Raw genomic sequence first — 27,037 nt, 5'->3', positions numbered from 1 at the left:
GAAGCTCCCAGTCCCTTGAAACAAATGTTCTTAATAATCATTTCAATATACCAAGTACAAACATATGTGTATCATTAGAATAAAGCTATGCTTGTTCATTTCAAGATGGTGAAACAAAACCCACAAAATATATCCCTGAACTCCAACTCATGTTTAATACAGCAATGTGTTTTTACACTATCTCCCTCATATATTACTCTTTTCTCTCCTCACTTCTGGGAATATGAAGTCTCAAGCATGTGGGAAAAGAAACCTCCCACCTTTTTTTCCTGAGCCAAGTTTACACTGAGGACAAAAAGCAATGAATAGTTTCAACCAGAAAATGTTCAATCGCCCGGCTCTAAACTTGTGTTTGTAGACAAGGGGTGGTCCATGCTATATTTCTTGCTAGAAATTTCCCAGCAAGATTTAATGAGTACTTAAACAGTCTTTAAAACTTTTTAACAGTGAGGCAGCTGGATCAGGGAGTAGAGAAAAAAGCGCGGAAATAAAAAAGCCTCTTAATTTTTGTCAACCTCTATACTTCTACTCTACTGTTTGCTTATTGAGCAAAAACCCTAATTACTGAACTTTCAAAGCTTAACCTGAAGCTTAGAAAGCTTCTGAGCAGTAGAAATGCCAGACCCCAATACAGAGATGTAGGAAAATTCGCCAGACCTCAGCCTGCAAATATCAGTAAGTGCTATCCACCTTGATTGCACAGAGAAGATGTATTCAGCAAATTCTCTGGGGACCTTGGGCTAGCAGAGTGTAGTAAGAATAATATAGAACTAGGGATCAGCAAATCAAATATCTCTGCCACTCACTAATTGTGTAACCATGGAAAAGTTACTTAGACTCTGTGCCTCGCTCTAAAGATATGAATTTGAGCAATTAAAATAACAATTGTGTTGACTGTTGAATATTAATCTTTACATACTGATGCATACATCTGTGTGTATTTGTGTGTATATATGTGAGCATACATGGGCATTTGGTAGGTTTGAATGCTCTTTTCTCTATTTTTCTTCCTATAAAACAATCTTCTAGATTATGTAATTTAAGACTCACAGCTTATAATTCATCCTTACACTATTCAAATTAACCTGATAATTATTTTATGGTGATAGTTAACATGGGATTGTTTTGATGGATAGAGTGTTAGAAATGTTTTTCTTTTCACAGAGATTTGAAGTTCAGGATAGAAAACAACACCAATATTATCAGATATAACCCTTATTTTCATAATATAGATCCATAATCTATGCTATAAAAAGGGGAAGTTGGTTCTGTCATAAAGTGGAGAACTATCTAGGTGTCTTAAACTGATAATACACCTTTGCCTCAAACATTTATATAATTAAATTAAATTATTTTTAACTTATTTTTTAATGAATACCTATAAAGTAGTTTATGTGTTAATTTGGAAATCATCTGACTTCGTCCTTTTACTCCTGAATGACTATCCCATTATTTCAGAGATTCAGTATGAGATGTTAAGAATTATTTTGTGCACTGGGGATTCAGTGATTGAAGAAGAGAAAAATTCTTGCCCTCCTGACGTAACTGGAGAATTGTCCTTGTACTTTCCAAGTACAGCTACTTTCTAGTTATTTAGAATTGTTCTAACATTTTGTACGTATCTCTATTAATTATTTTCAGAATGCACAAGCCATGAACCCCATTGCCAGACTGCTTGTTACATGGCAGGTACACAAGTACATTTATAATATAAAAAATGAAAGATCGAGCAAATAAAAATAAAAACAACTAAGAGTGGAGAATGATTGAGTCTCTATTTAGAGTTTTATTCCAAATGAGTTACAAAGTAAGTATATGTATTATTTGGTGTCTAAGCTGAAAATTGAAGAGTTAGTAGGAGTTGTCCAGGAAAAAGAAGAGAGGGGAAGAGGGAAAAAATTTGGGCAGAAGCCTGGGGTAAAATTGCCATGATCGAAGAATGTAAACTGGTTCAATGTGGCTGAAGATAGAGTAATTGATGGTAATAGTGGTAAGGAATAGAGGTATACAGCCTTTTGCAAGAAGTAGACAAATGAACACACAGTGACAGCAAAGTACAGAGATAGATGGAATCTGAATGTGGAAAAAATCACCCGAGCTCTAGAAGGTCCAGAAAGACAAATTTCAAACAGATAAATAAGTATTTCAACATAGAGAAATTCTTTAATTATAAACATGGTGAAATGAGTGAAAATCCCATATATGCCTGTCCTGCTTGAATATATTTTATTGAGATTTTCCAGATATAAGGCTTATAAATTCTTAGAATATCAGGATTTGATAGAGCTGGAATGAGCATTTAACATAACTTCAGTCTTAGTCTAGGATATGATGGTACATTTTCAAGCAAATTATGTGTCCTTCAGGTGAATTACTTATGTAAACAAGTGGAAGTATTTTTTGTCTTTAGTCCTTTATTTGAACTACTTAAAACATTAGTAATATTGTTTCAAAATGACATATAAATTTATGAATTGCTAGTCCTTCATAATATGTTTACCGAGAAGAGAAATACATGTGTATTAATGCATTGACTCAAATAAACCTTCTAATCCTTTAAAGAAGTAGAATATAAATAAATTTCTCAGTGCAACTCATAATGTAATTTATTTTCTTATTAAAAAACAAAGAAAAATGTTGGATGCTTTCATGCATAACTTTTGTTAACATCTTATGGAGCAGTAATTCAAAATATATAATGTCATCCACAGCACTTCAACTGTTTATTGAATATATACATCATTATATATTCCAACCAGGTTAGTGAGTTGATTTTGCAGAAGACAAAAAAAATCAAACACCAAACATTTGACAAGAAAAATGCATATTGTTAAATGTATGCAAGCAAAGATCTCATAAATTCCCAAAAGTTAATCGTTGCTTCAGTTCCATAGAAACAAATCAACATTATCACATGATGAGCAACATTCCATTGTTTTAAAACTTGAGCCAAAGTCAAATGAAGTTATAATCTATCTTACATTGATATAAGCCATTGATAGTTTGAACTGAACATGAACATTTTGATGGTGTGATTTTAATTTGATATAAATTTAAAAGTTCTGGAATTTCTTCAGATTATTGTGTATGCTTAAAATAGCTTTCATTCAGGCAAAGACAGACTTCAAAAATGGGCTGGACGTGGTGGCTCATGCCAATAATCCCAGCACTTTGGGAGGCCGAGGTGGGCGGATCACAAGGTCAGGAGATTGAGACTCACCCTGGCTAACACGGTGAAACCCCGTCTCTACTAAAAATACAAAAAATTAGCTGGGTGTGGTGGCGGGCGCCTGTAGTCCCAGGCAGGAGAATGGCAGTGAACCGGGAAGGTGGAGCTTGCAGTGAGTCCGTCTCAAAACAAAAAAGAAGAATGAAGCAAGTAGGAAGCAATTCTAGAACTTCTTTCTTCAAGTTAATATGAAATGACAAAACATGATTAATTATATGCATTGTACATTGCCTTGCTCTGTGACACACAGAATCAAATTTTTCCGGTGCCCTTTCTAAACCTTTATAAATTCCTTTCCCTTCTCCTTAGCTTGAAGTTATGCCGTCCTACTTTACAGTTAATAACACAAGGAAAAGGCCTACAGGGAAAAGAGAGGGAGAAGACTGATTTTCATTAGTTTGTAAAATGCTATACCTAAATGGTTACTGAACCAGAGAGTTCTCCTAATACTCTCTGGATCTCCTGATAGGGTAAATACTGGTGGAAAAAGGAATACAGCCACAAACTGTCTCAGCACTTATGAATGATTGGACCTTTTCATTATTCCTCACTCCTCGCAACACACTCACACACACACACACACAGTTCATCATGCTACTATTAACACTATTTCTTCATTTAAAATATAGAAATAGTGTTAACATGCAAATCCTTTATATATTTTGAGCTCTCATCTATGTCCATTAAAGGCTTTCATTGAAATATTAATTATGCATTGTGTTTTATAATTAAACATCAAAGCTTGATCCAAGTCTAGCATATATATTCTAATAATTCAGCCTAATGTTAGAAGAATGATTAGGAATAGTTTTGTCTGGAAGCCATTTCACCTGAAAAAAATTATTCATGAGAGCAAAATCCACATGCCTGCATACTCTAAAGGCCTAGAGGAATAGCACCTAATATTGCCTCAGAGCATAGGGGAGGTTTTTTATAGGAGTCACTGCCTGAAATAAACCTTACAAGATCCTGGTAAGCAGCTTGTCATTGTGGTGTTTGGGTGACCATAGTTGGGATGTGAGGGAGAGTCAAGGGCCTTCCAGGTTGCAGAAAAGGCACATCCACGAGAAAAGCCGGAGTGTGGGTAAGTTTCATTTCCTGTAGATGTAAGAGCAGCACATGTGAAGTTGGAAAAGGAGGCCGGATGCTACAGTAGATATGAAACTTTATCCTATAATGGCAATGCAGAGCCACTGTCAGGCTTTTGTTTTGGAGATCTCTTCTAGCAGCTGGAAGGCAGATGGCTGCAAGGTCAGGGCAGCTGGCAGAGAGCCCAGTGAGGTGGCTGGGAGCATTGGCTATCTAAGCAAAGACGAGGAAGTCTACAAGGATAGTGATAATATTCAAAAGAGGGTTCAAAGAAGTAAAATGGGGTAATTGTATGCAGGGGAGGGGTGGTGAGGAAGAAGGAAGCTGTATCATCTGGATCTTCAGAATGAAGAACTAGGTGAATAATGATTCCACCTACAAAAGAATACAAGCAAAACAAGTTTTAGAAAGAACAAAGCCCACTTACAGACTTGAACTCTTAATTTCTCACAATTTGATAGAGCTAATGAATTCCACCCAGGAGAAATATGTTTTCCAAAGGAGTACCAGCTATGCATAAACTTTCTCACCTAACATTGAAAGATGATACTTTTGTTGAGACTTCAATTCAGGGTCATTACCACACCTAGGTATTCAAAAATAAGAATCAAAGTTTAGGGAGAAAAATAGAGGGAGGATATCTAAAATTAACTCTGTAAGTAGCCAAATAGGTATTGCATGCCATGATCAGTTTCCCAAAAGCTTAACCTGTAGAAGATGCTTCACATATAATGGGTGAGCACATTTTTTTTTTTTTTTTGCTAATAATAACAAACCTTACATAGCATTTGCAACGGGTTGAGTTCAAAGTTAATATTTATTGAATACTTAAGTACTTTTCTAAGTACTTTATAAATTTTAATTTTCTTATTCTCAAAAGAAAACGTATATGGAAGTGTTAGTCCTAATTTACAAATACAGAAATAGATAATTAGGGAGTTTATATGAAATCATACATCTGGTAAGGGAATATTTTCAAAACGTTTAACTGACACCTTTTTCCTGTGGTGTAATTCCATTAAATTAAAAACGTGGGCTATGTTTTCCAAAAAGATAATATACTACAACTTAAACTATGGTTAGCTTAATTTATTTGAATAAAGACCATGACATACTAAAAGTATAGCAAGCACTCTTATTACTGGAAAAGTAATATGCTTGAGAAGTTTTATGAGAAATTGTTCTGCTGGAAATAGTGACTGCATTTTTTAAAGTAAAATAAGAACACATGGCCTGAATTTAGGGTAGAACACTGAAGCAGATACTATTCTAAATTTTGAGCTGTGCATCTATCATAACCTAGAGCAACAAAATTATGAGGCTTACAATTCTAAGTTGTTTCATCATATTTGTATGTTGATGAACTAAAAATCTTATTTGTTCCTTTTTCTCATCAACTTATCCAATGATGTTTTAAGTTATTTAATGTATGCAAGTAGTTTAAAGGTAGTGATGATGGTTTTATCTCTGTTCCTCTATAGAACATAGGAGACAAATTGGACACTGTGGTACAGGATAGTGTATGCTTAAGCAGAAGAAAGTCAAAGTTTGTTTTGTTTTTTCCTAATTTAAGCAACTCAACGATATTCATTACTTTCATTAATATCCATAAAACAGAGATATGTACTTTATTACATACAAAGGCAGACGTGGTATAACCAATTTTGAAGACAGCATGCCATTTTTCTAAAAAGTTAAACAGATACTTCTCATATGACAATTCCCCTTTACCAGCCCTTACTCTTTTAGCTTATACTCAAGATAAAAGGAAATACACATCTCTACAGAGATTAGTACACAAATGTTCATAGAGTCTTTATTTGTAATAATCCCAACCTGGGGAAAAAAAAACCATAAATCCCCATCAATAGAAAAATAGATGAACTATGGCATATCCAAACCTTGGAATATCACTCAGCAATGAAAAGGAATGAACTCATACGTAGAACAATGTAGATGAATCTCAAAATGATTATTGAGAGGGAGAAGCGCTGGATGCACCCTCACCAAAAACAGTGTTCATATTCTATGAATCCAGATAGAAAATATGAACTAACTTATAGTGACAGAAAACAGATTAGTGGTCAGTTCAGGGAGACAGAAAGCAGAGAATAATGGGGAGGGGAGGTATGACAAAGGAGCACAAGAAAAGTTTTAAGGGAGCACAAATTTTGTTGCAGTTATGCTTATGTGTGTGAGACTTACCAAATTATACGACTTAAATAAGTAGTTTATTAATGTTAGTGATACCTAAAAGCTTTACATTTTAAAAAACTAAATTTAATCAAGAAGAATGACTGTGAAATCAGTAATTGAATATTATTTTTAATAGGCTGAACTGTGTATCATCTGTAAGCGAAGCTATTTCTTTGCCCCCTTAGAAAGGCTACTAGAGCACAATTGTCCTATATTCACATTTTTTTCCAGAACATACTTAACAGACTGTAACTGCCTGATGAATGCAATCTAAATAATTTTGAAAATGGATTTCTTTTATTTGCCACGTACTTGACTGACAAATATATCTTAAAATGTATTTCCATTCTAATTTTCTTTTAAATGTCTCTTAAAGTGGATATTTAATACCAACTAATAAAAGAAAACTGCATTTCAACAGTTCTGCCAAAGTGCTAGCTTTCTTTGCCATAGTATTATTAAATTATTGATTGTTCTTTTTCAGAAAGTCAGTTTAAATTACTGTTAGTTTCCAGAAATGGGCTGATTGTACTTGCATTCTTTTATAAACTTGTACAGAAGGAAAAATGATTACCCCATTCTTGAATTTCCCCATTTCCTAATCGTAACCAAAGGATCGTCCTATATATCAAGCTAATGTCTCTCCCTAACGGTTAACAACACTGTAACTCAATAGCTAAAAAATAGATATCCCAGGACTACTTGAGACTATCAAAAACCTTAGAAACCATGGGCTCCACCTAGTGGCATTTTCCCAGTTGATGTTATGATTTTAAATCTAGCATTTAGCTTTCTGCACAAACTACTGTTTTTATTTAAATTCCTTTAATAAAATTATAAAATAACACTGTTCTACTTAAGTATTATTATTCACTAGATTTGTGATTTTAAACATTTTTCTTTTTATGCAACCTTACTACTACAGTGCTTAGTATCATGCTTTTGATTTATTTGATTATTCTAAATGGAAATAAATGGGGATCATGTTTTAATAATAAGGAAGTAGAGAGATGTATTAATATATGATAGCATTTTCTAAAAAGGGAATCCATTAGCAAGTCTATATAATTTCTAGTATTATGTCTGAAGTAATTATAAAGGAAATGAATCTGATGATTGTATCATATAAATTATACAAAGCAGTGATCTCATGATCATAGTTTTAAGTTCTCTGCAGCTTTTTATTTGGAGACTATTGTTCTTTGAGACATTAAATTTCTTTACCAGAATATCATATTTTTACTTGAAAAGTTGTAATTGCACACAACTAACATTTAGGCTAAAAAGTCATTCGTTAAATGCCAATTAAGATTTCTGAAGTGGTCCTACATTTTGCTTACCAGACAAATCAGAAGATACTTAGAGATTTAGAATGAGCAGCCTATCGAAAAAGCACATTCCATTTCCACTAGCTCGGACCATTAGGAAGATGTGGGTTACCTGACATATCAGGAAGGGCTTTTAAATACTCTACAAAACTTCTGAAAAGCATATCTTGAGCCAGAAACTGTGCACTCATCCTCAGTTCCTTTCATCTGTACTTTAAATTACTTTACTTCCTTCCCTGATATTCCCTCAGGTCATTTGCCAACCCACATACACGTACCTGTGAGTGTTCATGGACACACGGACAGAGTTTTCTTAGTGCCTCTGATTATAGCTGAAATACATTCAGCCTTTTAACTCGTACTAAGCAGAGGGATTGATGGAAGAAAATTCCAGGGCAACCAAGGGTGGAGGCTAGGGACTGGTAAAGAAGACACTCCCGATCGATGCATTTTTTTTTATTTTTTTTTGAGATGGAGTCTTGCTCTGTTGCCCAGGCTGGAGTGCAGTGGTGCGATCTCGGCTCCCTGCAACCTCCGCCTCCCAGGTGCAAATGATTCTCCTGCCTCACCCTCCCAAGTAGTTGGGAATACAGGCACGCGCCACCACGCCCAGCTGATTTTTGTATTTTTAGTAGAGATGGGGTTTCACCATGTTGGCCAGGATGGTCTCCAGCTCTTGACCTCATGATCTGCCCTCCTCGGCCTCCCAAAGTGCTGGGATTACAGGCATGAGCCACCCCGCCTGGCCCAGTGGGGACATTCTTTACCGCTTTTCAAAACTGGGTTGAGCTCCACCGTCTGCTAAGGTTTCCTGATGCTAGCCGTCATCCAGCCCTTGCTGCATGGCTCTGGGTGAGTAGATGGCGCAGGTAAATCTACCCTCCCAGGGCCCTGGTGATTGCTGCCGCTCTGAGTTATGTAACTCCTGCTCACTGGCCCAACCAAGTAGAATGATGATGCTACAATCACATCAGAGAAAGCCCAGATAATGATGGGCTAATGATGGACAGAGGGTACATTTTTCTTGTCTGTGTGCCCTGTATAGTTGTAGTCACGGGCATGTCAGGTGATCACTAAAGACTGCAGTAGGAAAGGAAAAGAAAAGAAACAATTCTTGTCCCCCAGACCCTGCTCTACTACTGAGTTACTACATAACCTTGTGCCATTTGCAGTTTGAATTAAAACATAAAATTAACGTGTGTAAGTATTTTCCCCCAAAACTAGTCTATGCATGTAAAAAACAATACACATAAATACTAACCATCAATAGCTTAGAAGGTGCTTTTCTGAGAGTTGATCCAGGAGCATGCTGACTGCCTTTATGGATTTGAGGGCCTCCCCCACACTTTTTAGGAAGACCTCTAAGGTTTCACCCTGTGGCCAACCATGAAACTTTTGAATATATTTAAGACCTAGAAAGAGGAGGACAGTGCACACTTTCTTCCCTTCCTCCCTCATTTGTTCAGGCTGATAACTAGGAAATCAAATGTAAACAATTCATGTATGAATTATAACCAGTGCTCACAATATTGAACATTTATTTGATGAAGATGTTAAGAGTCATATGTAAAATCTAATCATATGCATATGTTTTGTGGGACACACAGGAGCCATGTGGTTCTTATGGTTAGTAGGGATTTCACATGAGAGTCTAGAAGCTGAAGGCTTTGACTATGGTTGCCATAGAGACAAACAGGCAGTTTATAGAATCCCAAACCAAGAGGATTAATTTTAATAACTTCCATCAAGAAGCAATATAGCTTTATAGTTGATAGCACAGGCTCTGGTGCCAGGCTGCCGTGGTCCAAATCCTTACTCTCTAAGAGATTAGGTGTGTATACTCAGGGAAGTTAATTTTCCTTGACTTAATGCTATTATCTATAAATCTATAAAACAAATATAGCGTTAGTCCAGACATGTATGGATTATTGTGTGACTTAAGTGAATTGAGATATTTTACATATAAACTGTATATGTATGTATATGCATACAAACATATGTGCACGCACATAAAAGAGCAACCTGAACCCAGGGAGTTCATAATACGTATTATTTATTATTAGTCTACATAGTTATTAAGATTTGTAATGTTTTGTCACTTGTTGTGCGGAAGACAGAATGAGTGCTTTTGTTCATCTGAGCCCTCTGAATACTCTGTCATTATTTTCTCAGTATACAGATGAACACTGCTTCTTTGCTCCTCCATCTTCTTGGTTCAAACAATTGCTAACACTTGTTTCTAAGTAGATTCTAAATTGCAGAGAACAAGAGGCTTTAACTATTTTGGTGGTGAGATACCCCCATGAAATGGAAGCTTGACTTAAGAATATGGAAGTAGTAATGTGGAAGAAATATAATCTCACTCCTTCATCAACAGGAATTTTAGGGGCCTATTATTGGCATGACTCTATTATAAAGTACCTTTGTTTTCTACTTCAATCTAAACATCTTTGTCTTTCGGCCAATGACTGGTTGATTTCTTTTTTTTTTTTTTTTAATTATACTTTAAGTTCTAGGGTACATGTGCATAACGTTTATATCATGTATAACTCCCCAAAGCAATCCCTCCCTCCTCCCCCCTCCCCATGATAGGCCCCAGTGTTGATGTTCCCCTTCCCGAGTCCAAGTGATCTCATTGTTCAGTTCCCACCTATGAGTGAGAACATGCGGTGTTTGGTTTTCTCTTCTTGTGATAGTTTGCTAAGAATGATGGTTTCCAGCTGCATCCATGTCCCTACAAAGGACGCAAACTCATCCTTTTTGATGGCTGCATAATATTCCATGGTGTATATGTGCCACATTTTCTCAATCCAGTCTGTCACAGATGGACATTTGGGTTGATTCCAAGTCTTTGCTATTGTGAATAGTGCCGCAATAAACATACGTGTGCATGTGTCTTTGTAGTAGAGTAATTTATAATCCTTTGGGTATATACCCAGTAGTGGGATGGCTGGGTCATATGGTACATCTAGTTCTAGATCCTTGAGGAATCGCCATACTGTTTTCCATAATGGTTGAACCAGTTTACAATCCCACCAACAGTGTAAAAGTGTTCCTATTTCTCCACATCCTCTCCAACACCTGTTGTTTCCTGACTTCTTAATGATTGCCATTCTAACTGGTGTGAGGTGGTATCTCATTGTGGTTTTGATTTGCATTTCTCTGATGGCGAGTGATGATGAGCATTTTTTCATGTGTCTGTTGGCTGTATGGATGTCTTCTTTTGAGAAATGTCTGTTCATATCCTTTCCCCACTTTTCGATGGGGTTGTTTGTTTTTTTCTTGTAAATTTGTTTGAGTTCTTTGTAGATTCTGGATATTAGCCCTTTGTCAGATGAGTAGGTTGCAAAAATTTTCTCCCATTCTGTAGGTTGTCTGTTCACTCTGATGGTAGTTTCTTTAGCTGTGCAAAAGCTCTTTAGTTTAATTAGATCCTCAGAAATAATACCACACATCTACAGCCATCTGATCTTTGACAAACCTGAGAGAAACAAGAAATGGGGAAAGGATTCCCTATTTAATAAATGGTGCTGGGAAAATTGGCTAGCCATAAGTAGAAAGCTGAAACTGGATCCTTTCCTTACCCCTTATACGAAAATTAATTCAAGATGGATTAGAGACTTAAATATTAGACCTAATACCATAAAAACCCTAGAAGAAAATCTAGGTAGTACCGTTCAGGACATAGGCATGGGCAAGGACTTCATGTCTAAAATACCAAAAGTAACGGCAGCAAAAGCAAAAATTGACACATGGTTGATTTCTTCTAGTTTTCTCAACCCAAATTGGGAAGCTGATAATAGCTTTGCTAAGTAATGGTGCATCTGCGGGACAAGTTGGGCAATATACCCTCCTATGGCCCATCTCCAGATTGCCTAAGCCTTGTCAAAGGCCAGCTGCCAGGGCAGGAGTTGTTAAAATTGATGGTGCATCAAAATCACCTGGAGGGTTTGTTAAGCGACAGATTGCTGGCCCCCACCCCGCACAATTTTCCATTAGGAGGTCTATGAGTGGGGTTTGGGTATTTGCAGTTCTCAAAGGCCTCCAGCTGATGCTTATGTCTTTATTCCAGTGACTACACTTTAAACCACCAGTCCAAAAGCAGTGACCCACTCTTTCTTAAGAAATAATTTAGGCTGCTTCCCTCTGCATTGGAGGATGTAAAAGAAACACTGTCCTTGGAAGTGGAAGTCAGTATGACACAGTATCAAGTAAATTATAATTCAGTAAAGCTGATTAAAAATTAAAAGCTCGGTGAAACAGGCATTCTCTTTCTACCGGTAATCCACTGATACTTGCCTTCAATTGGAATCATGATCTCCTTCATTGCGTTCCCTTGTCTCTTAACCAAGGTTATTTAACCTACATTTCTCTGATCTTTTTTAAGAAAATGACTCCATTCATCTACTCTCCTATTGCACTTTATCTATTAGATCTCTCTCAAGCATATCTAGAAAGCACTTCAATATTGCAGAGTTCGGTATATTCACCTTAAAAACATAGGAAAGTAACACTCTGTTAGTCATTTGTCAGTATGCGTAAGTTGAAACATAATTGTTGTTAAAGCTTATAAGAGGCCATTGGTTTACACTAGCCTCGTGCACTCAGCCCCAGCAGACTAGAATGGACAAGCCAGAATGGAGTCACTTATGCTTAGTGTCACTTAATCAAACTGAACTTTGAAACAGGCCAGTTTTCCAAAAATCAGGAGATCCCAGTGCTACTACCCTTTACTTAGCAGTGTGACTCTTGGCAAACGTCTCTTCTGAGATTTGGTTTCCTTATCTAACAATGAGATTAGAAATGTCTTGCTCAATGTACTGTTGTAATAAACTCAAGTAAACAAACGTCCCTGGAATATAGTCAGTTTCATAGTATTAGTTCCCTTCTCTCTTTATGCACTTTCTGAGTCTGAATTGGAAAGACTGTAACATGCAGAAGCATCAAAGTTCACACTTCATTTATCACAACTATACAAAGTCCAAGATAAAGCAATGTAAACATGATACCTACAACTAGATGTCTCAGATTTATGTGTTAGTTCAGTAGGCTTTTTTTTTAACTTCTGATGTATTGAAATATGAAAACTCTTAAGATAATCTGAGCATATGTCTTCCAGGGCATTTGAATTACTAATTAATAAAAATGTTTAATATTTGTGGAGATCCATTATAGACTTAAAGCGATTTAAATATTTCACATTTAAATTAAGAAATACAAAATAAAAACTCAAAATCGAACAACCTTCCTAAATCATGTTGATAATGCACAGGTTTTCAGGAAATTCTCCTTTCTGAGCTACCCCTCACTCTTCCCCAAGCCAGTGTTTCTCTGAGCATGAATACACCTCCTCCACAAGATCATAACACAGGCAGAAAATACAGGAAGACTCTGGAAATGGGCAAGTGTTTCAATAAGTTCAAAAATGTATCAATTTTATATTGGCACTTCTGTGTGGTTATTTGCACAGCTAAATGGCTATATTAAAATACAGATGAGATGAACACCACCACTCTGTAAACATTGAAAGCACACTTCCATGCTTGTAAAGAGCAAGGTCATTTATCATTCCTGTCAGTTCAAGAGGAACACTCTTGGGTAAAACTTCTCTGCTCATGATGTCTGAAGTTTCTGAATTATGTTTTGAGGCACAGCCTGGGGGCAAAGTGAATTTGTAAAGTAAGTATCCTTTCTGTTTGGTATGTATCAGCAACTACTGCATTTCTGCTCTTTTGCATTTGGAAACCATTTTTAAACTGAGAAAGCATGTGTCCAGGTTCAATGTTCTGCTCTCCAGATGCAAATTGGAGACAAACAGCACACTTTTGCCCTTGAGGAAACCGACCAAGTTCATAATGAATCCTCCAGTTATGTAACTTCAACTTCCTACTGTCATCTCCCATTCAGAAGCCCCTCAGGCTCCTAATATTCAACCTGCACTCAATTTATCCTGTTGCAAGTGAGCCAGCCCCTCTCCACCTTCAGCCTCACCTATATAATTGCTCTTCAGGAAATTGTGTTGGTGTGCTTTTAGCAGCTAAGCCTGGGAGCATCCCTGGGAACTCTCTCTTTTTCACTCTCTCATCAAACCTACTGCCACTTCCATCTCCTATATACCTCCTAAGACTCTATTTTTCATAGTCAGTGCCACCACCTTTGAACAGGTTCCTAACTGTTCCCCTGCATTCACTCTGCAACCAGAGAGTTCATTTATAACACACATTGCTAACAGTTCCCCATGTCTTTCTATTGTCCTGAGGATAGTACAATTTCTTTAGACTTACAATAGTGTGAACTATGCCTGTCTGTTGCCTTATGCTTTTTTACTCTTTTCCTATATTTCTCTTTCTCTCAATATGGAAATCTTCTGTTTATTTGAAAGCATGATTTTCTTTCTCTTCTCTGGGCTTTTGTACTGGCGGAAATGTTTAACTAGAGGAATCTATATCAATTCATCTGAGTAGTCCCAGAAAAGCTTCAATTTTCTGCAAGATATTATTTCCTTAGGGATACCTGACCTCTACTTCCTCCACTCAACCCCACTCCTATTCCTACCCCACTCCTATCCTTACCCACTCACGTCTCCCCCTGTGGTGAGATAATTTGGTTTCATAGCCTCATACTTAGAAACAGATCATATTTGTGGGCATTTGTAATTTAAAGCACACTCCTGAAATAATATTGGCTCATTGTGAAATGTGTTCTGATCTTCTAGTCTCATCTCACATCCAGTCACTTTCCTGCACTCTCACCACTTCCCATTTTTATATCATTTGCCCGCCTCTTTTTACTAGCATTTTAAATATTTCATTCCCTTTGCAACAGACACTGATGAAGGAGTGATGTTTGTAAAGTATTTCAAAACATCTTAAGATTAAACACAGCATACACAATATTACAACAGAGACTAAACGTACTGACGACAACCACTAGCAGCTATAGGAAGGTTATAGCAGTAATGAGGCTTAGATTCCTTTCTATCTATTGAGGACATTTCTATCTAAATAGAAGACCTTCTGTAATAACATCTTTTGTGTAACACCACCCAACGACCAATAGTCTACAAATTATTTTCAAGGTTTATATTCACTGACTATGTTGACGAAACTCAAGGTTACCCACAGGGTGTGTGGGGCCCAAGACGAATATATTTGTGTGGTTTCTGTCTATATAAATAATTTATTAAGAACAAAATTTATGGACCCATGTGCAATTTAGTAATTTACTAATGAAGGTTAAGAATAATGAGTAGAGAGACAATGTATTTACAAATGTGTTTGTTGTCCAATCACTGCCCATGAAGATTCTTCATTCTGTCCATTTATTTCATTATCTCCTCCTCTTCCACCTCTCCCTTCTCCTTCTCCCTTCTTCTCTTTTAAACAATGCACCATTTCTGGCTAATTTCATATTTCCTACTGCAAGAAAAAGTACCATGCCATTATTCCAGTCCCATGGCTCTTTGGAATTTGTTTGCATTGGGAACAATATAGCTCCTCAAGCCACTACAGTTCCTTAATTCCATTTGGTTACTATTGGTTACATCATTAATCATGATGATGCACCATCCATAGTGCTATCCATGGATACTGGCTCCCACTGACTAAAAGTTTGTTAGTCCACTTTATTGTCTGTGCCCTCAAATGTAAGTGAATGTTAATTCATTTCTGGTCACATTAAATCTATTTTATAAAGTTTATACCATAAATTAGAATAATATAATTATATCCATATTTTCTCTTGAATATTTTTGGCTATGATTACTACATTCTTTTTAAAAAATTGTTCATTTATTTATTTATTTTTCATTTTACTTTAAGTTTTGGGATACATGAGAGGAATGTGCAGGTTTGTTACACAGTTATATGTATGCTGTGGTGGTTTGCTGCACCTATCAACCCATGATCTAGGTGGGTTTTTTGTTTTTTTGTTTATTTTATTTTTTGAAACGGAGTTTCTCCTTGTTGCCCAGGCTGGAGTGCAGTGGTGCGATTGCTGCTCACTGCAACCTCCGCTTCCCAGGTTCAAGCTATTCTCGTGCCTCAGCCTCCTGAATAGCTGGGATTATAGGTATGAACTGCCATGCCCAGCTAATTTTTGTATTTTTAGTAGAGATGGGGTTTTACCATGTTGGTCAAGCTGGTCATAAACTCCTGACGTCAGGTGATCCACCTGCCTCAGTCTCTCAAAGTGCTGGGATTACAGGTGTGAGCCACCGCAGGCGGCCAGGTCATCTAGGTTTTAAGCCCTGCATGCATTAGTTATTTGTCCTGATGCTCTCCCTCCCCTTGCCCCCCATGCCCTGAGAGGCCCCAGTGTGTGTTGTTCCCCTCCCTGTGTCCATGTGTTCTCATTGTTCAACTCCCACTTAGGAGTGATCACTATTCTTAGAATGCGATCTGGTTCAATGTTGATTGTACCTCTGCCTCCTGTATACCACCTTATCTGTATTTGTGTTGCTATAGCAAAATACCTAAGACTGGGAAATTTATAAACAACATACATTTATTTTCTCACAGTTGTAGAGGCTGGGAATTCCAAGGTCATGGTGCCAACAGACTTGGTGTCTGAGAGGGCTGCTATCTGCTTCCAAGAGGGTGTCTTCTCACAGTGTCATGTCCTCCTGAGGGAAGGAATGCTGTCTCACATAGTGACAGGAATTGAAGGACAAAAATGGCTGAACCCTTTGTGAAACCTCATTTATAAACGTCTTAATCCCATTCATGAGGACTGTATCCTCAGGAAAACCTAATCACCTCCTAAAGGACTTGCCTCTTACTGCTATCACATTATCAATTAAGTTTCAACACATGACTTTTGAGGGACATTCAGACCACAGTACTTCCCTAGTTAGGAGACTAAACAAAGAGAGGAGCAAGAAGAAGAATCTCATTTGCAGAAGAAATGTCTGTTTCTCACTTGGCATTGCATAAGACTTATCTGAGAGTGCCCAGTATCACACATCTATGGTAAGGAGAGAAGATACTGATCAGAAGGGCCTGGAGGCTTTATGAAGCAACAGTCTGAAAAGTCCTTGAAGAAAGTAGGCAAGGCTATCCAGGAAGGACTCCTAGATACGTGGCCTGGATGCAGCAAGAGGAGTGGGGTGAACGTCTTGGGTGCCTACAGCAGAGGCACACGTGATAGTGTAGGCCTGCTATCAACCCTACATCCTTGAATCCTACTGACCATTGACATGACAGCAGACAGATCATGAGCAGGCAAGATTTGGTAGAAGAACCATGTGTCTACCTCAAACCCAAGACTCATCTGAGGAGCACTAGTAGTGAAGAGCCCTGAACTCATCCTGTGCCTGATGTGAAAGTCACCCCAAATCAACATTTCTGTACCATTCTGGTGGCCCAATCTCATATAATCACTTGAAAGGAATAGCACAATGACTAATCAAAGCCATCAGCTCATCAGCCACTGTTCCGGAATTGAGGTCCAGCCATGGACTTCCAGAAGACCCCCATAAGTATTAATACTGGAACTCCTCTATGCACTTGATCCACGTAAAGCGTGTGTGTGGGGGCAGGGAGGGTTTGTAGAGGATCAGAACGTACCTTACAGGGGAGAAACAGAGACCAAGACTGGGGAGCCCTTCCTGCTGGAGGGGCATCTAGACATGTGAAGAAGTACACGAAAGGGTAGAGCCCCTGAGGTCACATCCAGATTTCAGTTTCTCTTCTGGAGTCTAAGAGACTGTTGTGAGCCTAGTTTTCACGTTTTCTTCCTCTGGCTGAAATGGTTGGATTTAGGCAGTGTGGAGGCAAATCTACTACATGGATTAATAACTTTTGTGCAAGTAACGGATATTTGTCTAGCCTTCCTTAAGTCAAATAAGAGTGTATCATAAGAGTGTAGAGATAGCTCATAAAATCTAAGGGCAGAAATATGAGTGGAGCACAGAAAGGAACTGGAACTAATGATTTAACACTGTTCAGATATTGCTTTCGGTATTCCTCATCTCTACACCTCTTTTGCATTTGTTTTCCTTTGTCCCTCTGTAGACACTTTCTCTGCTCCTTTGTCCACATGGTAAAACATCGATGAAGCACAGTTTTCCAGTTCATACATTGGAGGTCCAGACTTTTGTAGCATTAGGTCCAAGTTGAAAGTGGTTCTAACTCTAAATTTCTGAAAGAGAGTCCGATTGGCTAAACGTTGGTTAGTTGTCCACATCTGGTCCAGTCAGCCATTTCTAAGGGGAAGAGATGACATGGCAGATTCATAACACCCAGGGCCACATTATTGTAAGACAATGGGAGGTTGACACAGAGGAGTTTCTGGAGTCCCTCTTCTCATAAACTTTAGGCTTGCTCTACAGGGCCACCTGCCTTCCCAATTCTCAGATGACTGTAAGTCTCTAGCCATGCCCAATATATCTAGGTCACCACAGCCATCTAAAGAACCCACTCTACTGTTGCAAGACCAGAATTCCTCCAGCTTGTCTGTTTCATGAAATATCATTTCTTTTCTTCATTTCAAAAGGCTATAAATAGGAGAAAGTGGGGGGCTGTCTGTTAGCTCTCAAAAAGTATTATCTCCATTTCATAAATCAATGTGAAGTTCCACTTTTATTTTATTTTTTATTCCTATTTATTATCATCCTCCTCTTCTTCCCCTCTAAGACTCTAGCACTAATCACTAATGAGCTGGATCAGAATTCAATCTGCCCTCACCTCCGGCCAGCCCAAGAATATTGTTCCCAAACGAAGGGTCCTTAACTTTTCGATCTTCCTCTTGCCACAGGGGAGCTATTTTCCCATCTGATGTACTGCAAAGTGTCCTAAACATGCTGGGAATGATTAGCACAATGGACTTGGCTATCAAACGTTTTAAAATATCAAACTGCTATTCCTCCTGCTAATCTCTTCATTCCTTCTGATAGGATAGCTCTAGCAGGCCCATCGAAAACTGCCCAAGAGACAGGCCAGTGGCTGAATTGGCAGAGGTTACTGAGCTTGAACATTCACACAATAACTCTTTGTATGCTGTAATGAGGGGGGATTTGGCAGTCTTCTTTTCCATGCACTATTTTTTTCTTTTGTAATAGAATCTTTCTCTGCTTCTTTAAATTTGTATATCCACATATAGCACTTCAGTAGGTAGGCAAAGTAAAGTTGCCTACTGTGGTCTCATGGTAACAATATTGTAAAACAATACAAGCAAGAAATGGTTCTACCGTTTCTTTAGGTGGAGGTCTGAAATCTGCAGCGCTTTATTTAAGAACCATAACTTGATAAAAGGCAGAGCTACTAGAGGAGCAGATCATCTTCCTAAAGTGCCTTGAAATTCAAGTCCTTTTTGATTGCTGAGAATTCATGTCACTTGTGTGACAAAGCTATAAACATACATAATTATAAAAACACACTTTGACATCCTGAATAAAATCAATGCCATATTATTGTTAATTTTTTAACAAACAGATGAGTTTTGTTAATAATTTTAACAATTCAGGCTATGTCTTTTTTTTTTTTTTTTTTTTTTTTTTTGGAGGCGAAGTCTCTCTCTGTCGCCCGGACTGGAGTGCAGTGGCCGGATCTCAGCTCACTGCAATCTCCGCCTCCCGGGTTTACACCATTCTCCTGCCTCAGCCTCCCGAGTAGCTGGGACTACAGGCGCCCGCCACCTCGCCCGGCTAGTTTTTGTATTTTTAGTAGAGACGGGGTTTCACTATGTTAGCCAGGATGGTCTCCATCTCCTGACCTCGTGATCCGCCCGTCTCGGCCTCCCAAAGTGCTGGGATTACAGGCTTGAGCCACCGCGCCCGGCCCAGGCTATGTCTTAATCACTGTTTTCCTCCTAAGAAATTACTTTGCAAAACACACTGGAACATTTTCAATGGGAACTAGTAGAAATATGCCTCAAATCATACTGAAAGCTCAAATAGCATTTGTAAATTTCTTTTGTTTTTCATCTACATCTTTTAGACAATATTACACAAACATTTTAAGGTCAAGGCCTATGGCATGTACATCTTATGTGTATACTCAAGCAGAAACACGAGAGATATCTAGCTGGCCGGAGATTCACTTTGCTTGGTATTACATTATTCTTTTGATAGTATTTCATTTTCACAAGGTAATGCAAACTTTTCGCATCCAGGTTATTGAAAGTTTTTCTTTAAATATGCTTTCCTTCCCACCAAAACCCAATAGCTCTGAGGTGAAGTTGAGGAAAACTGCCATTGCCAGGCGCCGCTCTCAGCAGCTGCAGAGCTGCCAAAATTCTTCATAAATGCTGTGCTTTCTTTCATAAGATGTTCTTCATCTTCCCTTTTATTTCTCTTTCCAGACACTGAAATTTCTTCCGAAAGATATTTTCCCCCTTTGCCAAGCTTTCCATATGTTAGAGAATAATTCCTTGAACCCTACGGACTTCTGGTTTTAAGCTTTAAAAATTTTCTAAGCAGTTTCCTTTTTATTTGTTCCTTCTTTTTAACAACTCGATACAGACATCAATTTCTCTCCTTCCTCTCTCACTCTCGCTTTGTGATATTCCATATGTGAAAACATTCATTAAGCACTGTAATTTTTTAGCTTCTGTCCTGCAATCTTTGTCCCAGTTTTTCCAAGATTTCTGAAAATTATCTTATTTCATTCATGCATAAATCTTGACAGAATATGCTGAAAGCAATACAGAGAGCAGATGCTATTTGCTGAAGAAAAATGCAACATTTTGGTGAAATGTAATGCAACTTCCTTTGAAACCATAAAAACAAATAATTTTTTATTTCCCAATATATCCACTAGATGGCAGGATAGGTCTCCATTTTTGTTTCTACGAAAATGTGGTCTGTGGCAAAGGATTACTTTTGTTTAGAGCATATTGTATTGCTCCGTTTGTTTTCATATTCTAGTCTTCTGATGCTCTCTAAAGTTGTTACAAACAAGGACAACAAATATGATCACCTATTGAGTATATGCTGTAACCAAGCACCTTGCTAAGAATTGCCTTATGATTATAGTCACATACATTATTAAATTATATTAGAATAAGTAATATATTTATTATATAAGAATTACCTTATGATTATAGGCACATACATATACATTATTAAATAAATTATATTAGAATAATTAATATATTATTATATAAGAATGATGATCAGGTCAAGGAGAAATAATATTTCACAAGATGTTTCCATTTTATAGAATTGACAAAGCAATTTTAACTTTGACAGCAGGTTCAGAAATGGCTACAAGCACTTTGATTGCTGTTTCTACTCAAAGGTAAAAGAATGTGCCAAACCAATATGTGGAGAGGGTAATGCTATTGCTGGGTCACATTAACATTCAGCAGAACTTTGTATTCTCTTCATATTCAAAATGGTTACTTGGATTTTTAGAAATATAGCTTTTTAACAAGTTGGGTACTGCAAAATGTAATGCCTTGATTATATCCATAAGTGATGGGAAGATGAGCAATAGTTTGACTTTTCTGATAAACGGTACTTAAATATTTTTTGAAGTTTCCAAAGCTGAAAACACCTCACTATTTTTTAAAATAAAGTCCTGTCAGTGTTTCTTAGCATATAACTCTAGACACTAAACCATAGAAATACATACCACTCTCCAATAGAGATTTTACTAATTTCATGTAAATAGCTCTAGTAGATTTAAAAGTGTGCCTACATAGTTCTGGGGATTCTACAAGTGGCCATGTGGGGTCTCTGCATAGGCAGTGAGAAGAAGGTCCAGGCTAAGCACTCTCTTTTCTTTCAGCAAGAGCATGAAGATATTCATCTCTTTCTTATACTGCATAACCCCTGTCATTTAAATAAAGAGTTGTGCTGGAGAAAGCATTTCTGCTGTGATTACACATAGGTCAAATGTTATTCAGTAAAGATTGAGTAAAGATTAGCCACTCTAGAGTAAGGATTCTATTTTTGCAAATGGGGGAAAAAAAAAAGACAGATTAATTTGGTAAAAATAAAATCAAATTTTTCTGCCAAAAAATTAAAACTCAATAGCAGTCATCATATAAAAAAGCAAACCTTTAACTGGATTTGTTTTGTTAACCAATTGTTTTGTTGTCAAAGCATGTGGCTGTCAAATAGCCTCATGACAAAGAAAACTAAGGAAAGCAAGAGACATAAGAAGCAGTCAAAAATATACACATATGCTTGATAATGGGCCTGGTTCTGTAATAGGAGATTCAGAAGATGACTAACTTATACATATACACATGTTCATAGAGATGTATCGATATCCACCTATGCCATGTAATGAAAAAGACAACAGGTGAGTACTGGGGGCTGCAGGATATTGTCTTGAAGTGGACAGCTCCTTAATCCACATCTTTTAGGTTTTAAGTGCTTCTACTGTGCTTCTCTTACATAATTCAACTTAAGGGATGAAACAAATAAAGTCACTGCCATTATATTAAACAGAATGAGGTGGCAAGAAATGTGCAAACAACATGCAGTAGAGTATGAATTGGCATAATTTTTTCAAAAAGGAAGAGATAGTAAATACCTTAACTTTGTGCAACTGATCAACATTGCTGTAATCATATGAAAACAGCCACACATAATACATCAACAAATGGGCTTGGCCATGTTCTCGTAAAACTTTATTTACAAAAATAGGCAGACACAGAGGTTGGTCCTCAGGCTATAGTTTGCTGACATAGCTCTCGAGAATCAATTAACAAAAATGTCAAGCCTGCTTGCCAGAACAATAATCAGAAAAAAGAAAGAAAACACATCCAAATTGGAAAAGAAGTGGAATTGTCTCAGCTGCAGATGACATTATGTTATATATAGAAAATCCTAAAATCCTAAATCATCCATCCAAAAATATTAGAACTCATAAACATTTCAGTAAAGTTGCAGAATATAGAATAAACATAAAAACACTTACATTTCTGTATATTAACAATGACGTATGTGAAAAACAATTTAAGACTGTTTGGCAAAAATATAATCTTTATATTTAAGATTAGGGTTGTATTTAAGAAAATAATCCATTTATAGCATCAAGAAAATGAACTACTTGGGAATAAACTTAACTGAGAAGGTAAAAGATCTATGCACTGAAAACAATGAAACATTGATGAAAGATTTGAAGAAGATATAAATAAATGGAAAGATGTCCTATCTTTGTGGATTGGAAGAATTAATATTGTTAAAAAGCCCATAGTACCAAAAGCAATTCACAGATTTAATGTAATCCTTATCAAAATTTCAAAAATATTTTTTATAGTTATAGAAAAAACAATCCTAAAATTCTTACGGAGCCAAAAAAATATCTAGAATAGTCAAAGCAAGCTTGAACAAGAAGAACAAGGGTAGAGGCATCACACTTCCTGATTTAAAAACGTATTAGGAAGCTACAGTAATCAAAACAGTATAGTACTGGCATAGAAACTGACATAGAAGTGGATAGAACAGAATAGAAAGCCTACAAATGAATCTACACATTTACAGTCAACTGATCTTTGACAAAGTTGCCAAGAATCTAGTTAATTAAAATTGCCATCACTTCACAAAGTTATCTTTTGTGCATGTGGTGAGAACACTTAACCTTAGCAAATTTCAAACATAAAATACGGTATTAACTATAATCACAATACTGCACATTAGATCTCAAGAATTTGTTCATCCTACCTAACTGAAATTTTCTGCTCTTTGATTAATTTGTCTCCATTTTCCCCAACCTCTAACCCTTAACAATTACTATTCTACTTTCTTCTTCTAAATTTGACTGTATTAGATTATACAAATGAGATGAGGTAGTACTTATCTTTTTGTGTCTGACTTATTTCACTTAATGCCCTATAGTTTCATCCTTGTTGTCATGAAAGACAAGATCGCCTTCTTTTTATGGCTGAATGATACATCATGTGTATACCATATCTTCTTTATCTATTTATCTATTGAGGGACATAGGTTGTTTTCATATCCTGAGTATTGTAACTAATGTTGTAATGAACATAGAAGTATAAATATCTTTCTCACATACTAATTTCATTTCCTTTTTTATATACATGGAAATTGCATTGCTGGATCATATGGTAGCTCTCTTTTTATTTTACTTTTTCAAATTTTTCAGGAAGCTTCATTCTGTTTTCCATAAAGGCTCTAAAAATTTACATTTCTACCAACAGTGTCCAAGGATTCTCTTTTCACCACATCCTCACCAACAGTTGTTATTTTTTGTCTTTCTGATATTAGCCATTCTAACAGCTGTGAGGTGCTATCTCGTGGTTTTGATTGTATTTTTCTGATAATTAATGAAGCTGAGCATCCTTTCATATACCCATTGGCTATTTGTATGTCTTTGGAGAAATGTCAATTCAGGTTCTTTACTCACTTCTTAATCAGGCTATTTTCTTGCTTTGGATTGCTTGAGTTTTTTTATATATGTTGGCTATTAATCACTTATCAGATGTATAGTCTGCAAATACTTCCTCTCATTTCGTAAGTTTTCTCTTCACGCTGTTGATGGTTTCCTTTGTTGTGCAGAGCATTAAAGTTTGATGCCATCTCACTTATCTATTTTTCCTTTGCACTGTGCTTTTGGTGTCATATCCAAAAATCATTGCCAAGACCAGTGTCAACAAACTGTCCCCCTGTTTTATTCCAGCAGTTTTACATTTTCAGGTCTTACATTTAAGTCTTAAATTCATTTTGAGTTGTCTTCTGTATATTCAGTGAGAAGAGTCCAATTTCATTCTTCTGCATGTGGATATTCATTATTTTCCACGCCATTTATTGAAGAGATTATCTTTCACCCATTACATAATGAGTAAACACATTACACAATTACACCTTTGTCAAAGATCAGTTGACCATAAACATGTGGATTTATTTCTAGGCTTTCTTTTCCATTCCATCTGCCTGTATGTCTGTTTTTAATGCCAGAACCGCAGTTTTAATTACTATAGGTTTGTAATACATTCTGAAGTTGGAAAGTGTGATGCTTCCAGTTTTGTTCTGCTTGCTCAGCATTGCTTAGGCTATGCAAGGTCTTTGTGGTTCCATAAAAATTTTAAGATTTTTTTTTTTTTTTTTTTTTGCCTGTAACTGTAAAAAATGTCACCAGATTTTGATAGGGATTATATTACATCTGTGGATCACTTTGGGTAGTATGGGCACTTTAACAATATTAATTATTCCAATCCATAAACTTGAGATATCTTCCCATGTATTTGTTTCTTCTTCAATTACTTTCATCAGTGTTTCACAGTTTTCAGTGTACAAATCTTTTACTTCATTGGTTAAATGTATGCCTAAGTATTTTTTCATGCTATTGTAAGGGGAATCTTTTCCTTAATCATTGTTAGTATATAAAAAGGTGACTTTCTTTTTTTTTTTTTTTTTGAGGCAGGGTCTCACTATGTGGCCCAGGCTGGCGTGGCACAATCATGGCTCATTGCAACCTCCACCTCCTGGGTTCAAGCAATTCTCTTGCCTCAACCGGCTGAGTACCTGTGATTGCAGGTGTGTGCCACAACGCTTGGCTAATTTTTGTATTTTTAGTAGAGATAGAATTTAGACATGTTGGCCAGGCTGGTCTCAAAATCCTAACCTCAAGTGATCCTCCCACCTTGGCCTCCCAAAGTGCTGGAATTACAGGCATAAGTCACCATACTTGGCCTAAAAGGTGACTTTTTTAATGTTAATTTTGTATCCTGCAACTTTACTGAATTCATTTATTACCTCTAACATTCTTGGTGGATTATTTAAGATTTTCTTTATATAACATCATGTCATCTGCAAACAGAGATCAATTTACTTCTTCTCTTCCAATTTGGATGAGTTTTATGTCTTTTTCCTGACTATTTGCTCTGGCTAGGACTTGCAATCCTGTGTTGAAAAAAAGTGGTAAGAGTGGGCATTCTGGGGCTGGGCATTGTGATTCATACCTTTAATCCCAGCATTTAGGGAGACAGAGGCAGGAGGATGGCTTGAGTCCAAATACTTAAGATTAGTCTGGGCAACATAGTGAGAGCCCATTCTCCACAAAAAGAAGATTAAAAAAAGAGTGGGCATCCTGGCGGTGTTCCTGATCTTAGAGGAAAAGTTTTTATCTTTTCACCATTGACTGTAATGTTACCTATGGGCTTGTTATATATGGCATTTATTATGTTGAGGTACATACCTTCTATACCTAATTTGTTGAAAGTTTTTATCATGAAAGGGCATTGAATTTTTTCAAATGTTTTCTGTGTCTCCTGAAATGATTGAATAATTTTTTTGTTTGTTTTTTTGAGATGGAGTTTCACTCTGTCTCCCAGGCTGGACTGCAGTGGCACGATCTCAGCTTACTACAACCTCTGCTCCTGAGTTCAAGTGATTCTTGTGCCTCAGCCTCCCAAGTAGCTGGGATTACAAACTCGCACCACCTCACCCAGGTAATGTATGTTTTTAGTAGAGATGGGGTTTGACCATGTTGGCCATGCTGGTCTTGAACTCCTGACTTCAAGTGATCAGCCCACTTCAGTCTCCCAAAGTGCTAGAATTACAAGTATGAGATACCGCACCTGACCCTGATCAAATGATTTTTGTATTTCATTTTATTAATATGGTGTATCGAATTTACTGGGTTTTGTATGTGGAACCATTCATACATTCCAGGGATGAATCCCACTTGATCATGGCGTATGATCCTTTTAACATGCTGTTTGATTCCGTTTGCTACTATATTATTGAGGATTTTGCATCTATGAGATATTCATCAGAGATATTGGCTGTAATTTTCTTTTTTCATAGTGTCCTTGTCTGGCGTTGGGGTCAGGATAACATTGGCCTCATAAAATGAATTTGGAAATATTCCTTTCTCTACAATTTTTTAGAAGGATTTGAGACGCATTGGCATTAATTCTTCTTTAATGTTTGGTAGGATTCAGTAATGATGCATCTGGTCCTGGGCTTTTATTCGTTGCGAGATTTTTGATTACTGATTCAAAGTCCATACTCTTTTAGTCTTTTCAAACTAGTATTTGCAAATTTTCTGCTTCTTCAGTCTTTTAGTCTTTCAGATTTTCTATTTCTCTATGATTTACCCTTGGCCTTTGTATGTTTCTAGGCATTTACTCATTTATTGCCGGTCATCCATTCTGTTGGCTTATAATTGTTCACAATTGTCTTTTATGATCCTTTGTATTATGTGGTGTCAGTTGTAATATTTCCTCTTTCATTTATAATTTTATTTATTTGAGTCTTCTTTTTTGCTTGATTAGT

This window comes from Trachypithecus francoisi, unplaced genomic scaffold (assembly GCF_009764315.1).
Source record: "Trachypithecus francoisi isolate TF-2019V2 unplaced genomic scaffold, Tfra_2.0 Lachesis_group1, whole genome shotgun sequence".
NCBI lineage: Eukaryota > Metazoa > Chordata > Mammalia > Primates > Cercopithecidae > Trachypithecus > Trachypithecus francoisi.
This window is presented reverse-complemented; position numbering follows the sequence as displayed.